At 51.1% G+C, this 8,571-nt stretch overlaps 1 long non-coding RNA gene across 1 annotated transcript; it reads left to right on the top strand.

Moving 5' to 3' along the window:
- The first annotated feature begins 231 nt into the window (after positions 1-231).
- LOC132535429 (uncharacterized) lies at positions 232-8,354 on the top strand. The gene is made up of 3 exons (XR_009547220.1): positions 232-269; positions 3,675-3,848; positions 7,939-8,354. It is a non-coding gene; the product is annotated as an uncharacterized LOC132535429 (long non-coding RNA).
- Positions 8,355-8,571: the final 217 nt, after the last annotated feature.

The following is an 8,571-nucleotide window of genomic DNA, read 5'->3' as shown; positions in this document are numbered from 1 at the left end:
TAAATCAATAAATAGAAGGAAAGGCAGGAAAGAGAGGGAGACGGTGGCTGGGCAGCCCTGCAAGGTGTGGCTGTGAAGGCAGCAGCCACCGTGGCCCAGGTGTTTCTGGAGGAAGCTTCCGGAGATGGAGTTCAGGTCACCCTGGGGTGGGGGCAGAGTGGGTGAGCTGAGTGCTGGCTCCGTCCATTCCTCCAGGCTACGTCTAGGGAGGTGATGAGAACATTCTGGGGGAGAAAGTGGCCCGTGTGGGGGAGAAGAGCAGCTCCAGGGTGTGTGGAGGGAAGGTTCTGGAACACAGGTGGAAGGGTGCGCAGGCCTAGGCACGCCAGGCTCATGCCCTGTAGTCATCATGAGGGCGGATGTGTGGGCGCCACCAGAGCTGGCATGGAGCGGGGCTGGGGGCTGGGGGCTGGCGCTCGCTCCCTTCTGGCCCCTGCTCCCTGCGGGGTCAGCGCAGGTGAGGGGTGCAGGAGAGGACCTGGTAGCCCCTGTGACTTATAGAGGCTCCTTGGGCATCCTCCCAAGTTCTGCAAACGTCAGGCAGCAAAGAGGTTTCCTTGGGGGGCTGGGCAGGAGGCCTAGAGGGCACCTCACCATGCGGGAGGCCCCGGGTTCGAGCCCTTTCTGTCTTTCCTTTTCTCCCAGTCTCTCCTCCTTTCTCTCTCTGTCTGTCTCTCTCCTTTTCTTTTCTCTTGTAATCACCTCTCCTTTGTCTCCCTACCTCTCTCTGTCTGTGTTACTCTCTCTCTCCCCTCTCTGTCTCTTCTTTTTATCCCATAGTCTCTCCTCCTTTCTCTCTCCACATCTGTCTCTCTTTCTCCCTTTTCTCAAGAAATGTGTTTCCGGTCTGTGTGTGGATCATGGGGTGGTGCCGTGACATCTCTCCCTCTCTCCCTCTCCCTCTCTGTGTGTCTCCTTATTGGAAATAAAAGAAACGAAAATTATCGGCCTGGGGGCCCTGGAATGGCATCTTCACGAGGGCCAAGAGCTCAGGACACCCACAGAAGCCCAGCTCATTCACCTCCTCTGGGGTTGCTTCTGGCCTCCATGTACACGGCTGTTCACAATTCCCCCTCTGCCCACACCCCCCAACTGACCGCAGGCTCCGGCTGGGGGGACGGATGAGTCTGGGGAATCTGGGGGCCTCCTTGCCCATCTGAGAGACTCCTTGGCATCACCGAAGGTGCTGCCCGCAGAGGCAGAGCACTGATCCAGAGGGCCGGGCTTTCCGGAACCTTCCGGGTCCAGGCAGCCTGTGTTCCTGGCACCCGCAGGGGGCTGGCCGGTGTCCTCAGCCAGATTCCCAGAGGGGGCGCCTGGGGATGAGGGCAGCACGGGGGAGAGGAAGGCGTTTTTGGGGGTGTCCGCCCACATGGGGGACATGACTCAGCCCAGCTCCCGGGCTCCCGGGGGCAGACATCTGTGGCTCCTCCTTGCTGTGAGGGCTGACGCTGGCTGCCCTGCAGCCTCCCCGCCCCAGCCGTGGGCATTGCGGAGCCAGAGGGAGCCAGCCAGGACCAGAGGGAGCCAGTGGGCGCTGGAAAGAGCGAGAAAGAGCAGGGAGGAGCCCGGAGGAGGAGATGCCTCTGAACCCAGGCAGGCAGTGATGGCCTCCTATCCCCACCCACCTTCTTCCTTTTACAAATGAGTTTATTTTCTCTGTTTCTTGCGGGCATGCAGCTCAGCTCTGGCTCCTGGGGGTACCAGGAACAGAGCCTGTGTCCTCTCGGCCTCTGGCCTGCAGGGCTGCTGGCTGGGTTCTGAGCAGCGGGAAGGGAGACGCCAGGGCTCTGAGGGTGCCCCTCCCCACCTGTGCTGTGGGTGAGGCTCTGGCCTTACTGTTCCCAGCATCCTAGCTGTCACCCTTAGGTGACAGTACCCTGGACTGTGTTCCCTTAGACCCAGAGCAGGCTGGACCTCTAGGGTGCCTTAGAGTCTACAGAAAAGAGGAGGAGGGGGAGCCGGGTGGTAGCACAGCGGGTTAAGCACACCTGGCACAAAGTGCAAGGACCGGTGTAAGGATCCCGGTTCGAGCCCCCGGCTCCCCACCTGCAGGGGAGTCGCTTCACAGGCGGTGAAGCAGGTCTGCAGGTGTCTGTCTTTCTCTCCCCCTCTCTGTCTTCCCCATCTCTCTCCATTTCTCTCTGTCCTATCCAACAACAACGACATCAATAACAACAATAATAACTACAACAATAAAACGAGGATAACAAAAGGGAATAAATAAATAAATATTTATATTTTAAAAAAAGGAAAAGAAAAGAGGAGGAGGCTGGGGCAGACAGAGGGGACCCAGGAGGACAGCACAGCAGCCCTGGCCCCTCAGCCTGGCTTCCTGCCTGCCGTGGACAGAGGGTCACCTGGCTAAAAGCCAGATATGCCCTTTCCAAACAGCTCCTCCAGCTTCACTGAAATACCATCGGGGCAGGTAAAGCACACATGTTACAATACTCAAGGACCTGGGTTCAAGTCCCTAGTCCCTATTACATCAGTGGCGAGCTTCACAAGTTGTGAAGCAATGCTGTAGGTCTCTTTCTCTCTCCCTGTTTCCTCTCAATTTCTTGCTGTCTTTATGTGGAAGAAAGAAAGGAAGGAAAGAAGAAGGAGAAAGAAAGGAAGGGGGTCATGGTGGTAACATACCTGGTTAAGAAGTGCCTACATCACCATGCACGAGGACCCAGGTTCAAATCCTCAGTCCCCACCTGCAGGGGGAAAGCTTCATAAGTGGCGAAGCAGGACTTCAGATCTCTCTCTCTCTCTCTCATTCTCCCTCCCTCTCAATTTCCTCTTTGTTCTAGCAAATCTAATATATAAAAAAGACAATCGGGTGGGAGAGACAGCACAGTGGTTCTGCAAAAGACCCTCCTATTCCAAAAGTCCCAGGTTCAATCCCCAGCACCACCATTGGTGAGCGCTGAGCAAGGCTCTGATGTCTCTGTCTTGTTCTCTCTGTACCTTTCTCAGATTAAAATAATAACAAGATGTGGCAAGTAGAGAAAGCATTTTGAAACATCACAGGATATAAAATAATAATAAGAAGAACTGAAAATATAATCAATTTATAACAAACTACAGGTTTACAGCCCATAACTTGGATCCAGGAGATAGCTCAGCCACTAGAGTGCACACTGCCCTGAACTCGAGAAGCCTGGTTGGAGATCCCAATGGGAGCATCGTGAGAGCAGTGTCAGAGCCCCCCACCCCCCATACCACAGGAGTGGTGGTAGCCTGCAGGTGTGAGACTCCACTGAAAACTGGTGGTGATTTTTTTTGAAAGCACAAAGCTGGGACACATTTTGACAGCCCGGAGTGTGCCATGCCCGCAGCTCCTGGGGGGGCTCCCTCACAGCCTGCCCCTCCCACCCCTCTGCATCTTGTGAGAGCCAGCGGCCCCTCCAGCCCCGATGTGCTGTGGACCGAGGCGGCCTGCTTTCTCCTCCTGTATGGACATACCACAACGGGGTTCTCGCTCATCTGCTGGTGGCCCCTGGTGACACCTGCAGGGCTTCCCCGTGTTGACACGCACACATGATGCGGCTGAGAACATATGTGTCCAAGTCTTCGCACTGACATATGCTTTTGCTTCTGTTGGGTAAATACCCAGGACTAGAATGGCAGTATCATATGGTTGGAGTATGTTTAGCTTTTCAAAAAACTGCCAAACTGTCTTCCAGAGTGGCTGGTTCACTTCGACACCCCTCAGCGGGGCCTGAGGGTCCCCAGGCCTTGGGCCGGCCAGGCTGCAGGCCCAGCCGTGCTAGTGAGTCCCCCTCTCACGGTGGCTGTTTTTGGCGTCCCTGTGCTGCTAATAGGCATCTATCTCTCTCACATATTATCTGCACCTTCAGGTGAGTGGCTGAACAACTCTATCACTCCTTCTTTTTGAAAAATACATATTAGGGGCCCTGGTGGTGGCACAGCTGGTTGAGTGCACTTGTTACAGTGCATAAGGACCCAGGTTCAAGCCCCAGGTCCCCACCTGCAGGGGGAGGGACACTTTGTGAGTGTTGAAGCAGGACTGTAGGTGTCTCTCTGTCTCTCTCTGTCTCTCCCTACCCTCTCGATTTCTGGCTGTGTCTATCCAACAAATAGTTAATTTAAAAAACAATATATATATGTATATATATATATATATATATATATATTAGCTGATTGCTTGATTAATGTTGGATAGAGGCAGAGAGAAATCAAGGGGGAAAAGGGAGATAGAGTAGGAAAGAGAGACAGAGAGTCACCTGCAGATCTGCTTCCCCACTTGAGAGAAGTCCCCCCCCCCCCGCCTGCAGGTGGAAACCGGGAGCTTGAATCCAGGCCCCTGTGTGTTGTAATGTGTGTATTCAACCAGGTGCAATACCATTCTGCCCCATCACTCAATTTATTATTTGGGGGGGGATTTTTTTAAAAAGAATTTATTTAATTATTCATGAGAAAGATAGGAGAGTAGATGTGCTGCTGGGGATCAAACTCAGGACCTCATGGTTGAGAGTCCAGTGCTTTATCCACTATGCCACCTCCCAGACCACTTGGAGGGGATTAATGGTTTACAGTAAACACAGTTGTTGGTTCGTGTGTAAAATTTCTCAGTTTTCGGCAAAACACTCTCCTCTCCGGCCTAGACCCTCCTCCACCATCCGGCACCAGGACCTGAAAGCCCCTCTCCCAGAGTCCTTCACTGTGGTGCAATGCGCCAAACCCACCTCAAGTTCTGCTGTGTGTTTCCCTTTCTGCTCTTATTTCTCAACTTCCGTTCCTACCACTCAGTTCTGGTTTATCTAATTACATTAAAATTTTAAAAATATTTATTTACTTAGTCCCTTTTGTTGCCCTTGTTGTTTTATTGTTGTAGTTATTATTATTATTATTATTGTCATCATTGTTGGATAGGACAGAGAAAGATGGAGGAGGGGAAGACAGAGAGGGGAGAGAAAGACAGACATCTGCAGACCTGCTTCAGCGCCTGTGAAGCGACTCCCCTGCAGGTGGGGAGCCGGGGCCTTGAACCGGGATTCTTTTGCCGGTCCTTGTGCTTTGGGCCACGTGCGCTTAACCTGCAGCACTACCACTGAACTCCCTCTATTTTACAATTTTACTTTATTACTATTATTATTATTATTTGCCTCCAGGGTTATTGCTGGGCCTCAGTGCCTGCACCATGAATCCACTGCTCCTGGAGGCCATTCCCCACTCCCTTTTTTTGTTGTTGTTGCCCTTGTTGTTGTAGCCTTGTTGTGGTTATTATTGTTGTTATTGATGTCGTTGTTGTTGGATAGGACAGAGAGAAATGGAGAGAGGAGGGGAAGACAGAGAGGGGGAGAGAAAGACAGACACTTGCAGACCTGCTTCACTGCTTGTGAAGCGACTCCCCTGTAGGTGGGGAGCCAGGGGCTCAAACTGGGATCCTTAACACTGGTCCTTGTGCTTTGTGCCACGTGCGCTTAACCCGCTGCGCTAATGCCAGACCCTATTATTATTATTATTATTATTATTATTATTATGGCTCCAGGGACCATAAACCCACTGCTCCTGGTGGCCATTTTTTCCGTTTTACTGGGTAGGACAGAAAGAAATTGAGAGAGGAGGGGGAGATAGAGAGGGAGAGAGACAGAGAGACACCTGTAGACCTGCTTCACCACTCATGAAGCTTCCCCCCTGCAAGTGGGGAGCCAGGGGGTAGAACCTGGATCCTTGAGCTGATGCTTGAGCTCTGTACTATGTACGCTAAGCCCTGTGCACCACCGCCCGGCCCCCGTTAAATTGTATTACTACTTTGTTTCTGTGGAGCTCGCCTCCCCTGGGACACATCGCATCCTAGGTACACATCGAGGGACAGGGAGGGAAAACACAGCACCAGAGCGTCCTCTGGGGTCACGGCACACCCTGTGTGACGCTGGGGGCTCCAACCTGGGCCTCACATGGGGCAAAGCACTGGCCCCGCCCAACGTGCACCCCCCGGCCGGGGCTGCATCTGCCTTAGTCTGACATGGTTCTCCTCTCCAGTGCTGGGCGCCACTGAGCTGCAGGTCGGTCAGTCTGGGGAGAGCTCGCTGCAGCCACCTGGGATCATCAGACGCTTGGCTGCTGTCTGCCAGGCCCCTCCGTGGGGTGTCCTGGCTTCCTTCTCTTTGCTGTTTGCTCATCTTTTGTCAGACTTAACTTACAGGGTGTAACCTGTCTGGGTGATATTACAAATGATTTCTTTTGTTCACTTAAGATAGGCACCAGCTTCCACTGGGCCTACTGCTTGCAAATTGATTTGCTATTTCTTTTTTTTTATTTTTTAATTTTATGTATAAAATGGAAACACTGACAAGTGCATAGGATGAGAGGGGTACAATTCCACACAATTCCCACCATCACCCATCCCCTCCTCTGATAGCTTTACTATTCTCTCTCTCTTTTTTTTTTTGAATATTATTTTATTTTTTTGCCTCCAGGGCCATTGCTGGGGCTTGATGCCTTCACTACAAATCACTGCTCCTGGAGGCCATCCTTCCCCATCTTGTTGCCCTTGTTGTTGTTGTTATTGATGTCGTTGTTGCTGGATAGGACAGAATGAAATGGAGAGAGGAGGGGAAGACAGAGAGGGAGAGAGAAAGACAGACACCTGCAGACCTGCTTCACCGCCTGTGAAGCGACTCCCCTGCAGGTGGGGAGCCGGGGGCTCGAACTTGGACTCCTGCTCTGGTGCTTGTGCTTCGTGCCACGTGCGCTTAACCCGCTGCGCTCCCGCCGACTCCTCACTTTTCTATTCTTTAACCCTCTGGGAGTATGGACCTAAGATCACCATGGGGCGCAGAAGGTGGAAGGTCTGGCTTCTATTTCTACTGACTTAGAAAAAGGGGGGGGAGTCGGACAGTAGCCCAGCGGGTTAAGTGCACATGGTGCGAAGCACATGGACTGGTTTAAAGATGCTGGTTTGAGCTCCCGGCTCTCCACCGGCAGGGGCGTTGCTTCACAGGCGGTGAAGCAGGTCTGCAGGTGTCTGTCTTTCTCTCCCCCTCTCTGTCTTCCCCTCCTCTCTCCATTTCTCTCTGTCCTATCCAACAAGAATGATAACTACAAAAATAAAACAAGGGCAACAAAAGGGAATAAATAAATAATTTTTTTAAAAAAAGGTTCCTTTGTCAAATTTCTACAGATGGACGTAGAGGCAACTGGGCGTCTTTTTTTTTTCCTTTTTTCTCTTGGCCATTAGCATTTGTTAGAACTTGCTGCAATTATCTCAACTCTAGAAAAGTGTTGAGAATGGAGGCTGGGTGTTGGCAGGCCTGGTAGAGCACACACATCACCACGCATAAGGACCAGGGTTCAAGCCTCCCAACCTCCACTTGCAGGGAGAAAGCTTTGTGATGGGTGAAGAAGGGCTGCAGGTCTCTCTCTCTCTCTCTCTCTCTCGATCTGTATCCCCTTTCCCTCTCAACTTCTCTCTGTCTCTCTCCAATAAAATAAAATATTTATGGCCACAGTGGTTGTCGCTGTTGCTGTGGTGTCTGTCATGCCGTCACTATGGCTCCTCTGCTCCAGGTAGCCACTGTCACCCTTTCTTTTCTTTTTTCTTTTTTTCTTTCCCTTTTCTTCCCTTTCTTTTTCTTTTTCTATTTATTTTCTTTGACAGGACAGAGAGAAATTGAGAGGAAAGGGGGGAATAGAGAGGGAGAGAAACAGAAAAACACCTATGGACTTGCTTCACCACTCCTGAAGCTTTCTCCCTGCCGGTGGGAGTGGGGGCTTGAACTTGGGTTCTTGCTCATGGTAAAGTGTGCGCCTCACCAATGTGTGTGTGTGTGTGTGTGTGTGTGTGTGTGTGTGTGTGTGTGTGTGTGTGTTGGGAGCAGGATCCTTGCCTTGGTCTTGGACTTTGGACTCTGGAGAGGCTGTTGCAACCCCGTGCTCCCCCAGTAGTGACATCAGCTGCAGCTAGACCTTTTTCTTTCTCAGGGAATCGCCTTAAATTTCGACTTGCAGAAAGAACTTAAACAGAACGAGAGCTTCGGTTTGGAGAAAGAAGATTCCAGCCTCCGAAGACATGTTCTACCCTCCTCCCCCATCCTGTCACTATGGAGAGTCACACGGTCTCATTCTCAAAAGTGACGTCAATCCCGCGTTCCTGGATAAACTCCATTTGTTCACAGTGAGATCCTTTCCTCCGTTTTGTTGAGTTTGGCGATGCTTAGTCTTGGGAAGAGTGTCCGCATCTATATTCATGAGGGATATTACTGTGCCGTGCTCTGCAGTAGCACTTCCTGGTTTGGGTACCAGGGGAATCTGGCCTCCGAGACTGAGATGGGAAGTTTTCCCTCCTCCTCTCTCTTCAGGATTTAAAAAAAAAAAATAAATAATTTTTTTTTCCTTTACAGATCTGTGTAGAATTGATTTTATTTCTTAAATACTCCTGGAATGCTTCAGTTAAGCCATGTGGACCTGAGATTTCTCTCTTGAGAAAGTTTCAAGCTATAAATTCAGTCTCTTCGATAGATATGAAGCTGGTCTATTCCATTTATGTATTTCCCCTTAAGCGAGCTCTGAAAAGCTTTTTCTTTTCCAAGTGATTTTCATGTTTCTCCTAATCTA

The sequence above is a fragment of the Erinaceus europaeus genome, chromosome 22 (assembly GCF_950295315.1).
Source record: "Erinaceus europaeus chromosome 22, mEriEur2.1, whole genome shotgun sequence".
NCBI classification, from domain to species: domain Eukaryota; kingdom Metazoa; phylum Chordata; class Mammalia; order Eulipotyphla; family Erinaceidae; genus Erinaceus; species Erinaceus europaeus.
Note: the sequence above shows the minus strand (reverse complement) of the source record. Positions and strands in the feature narration are given on the sequence as shown.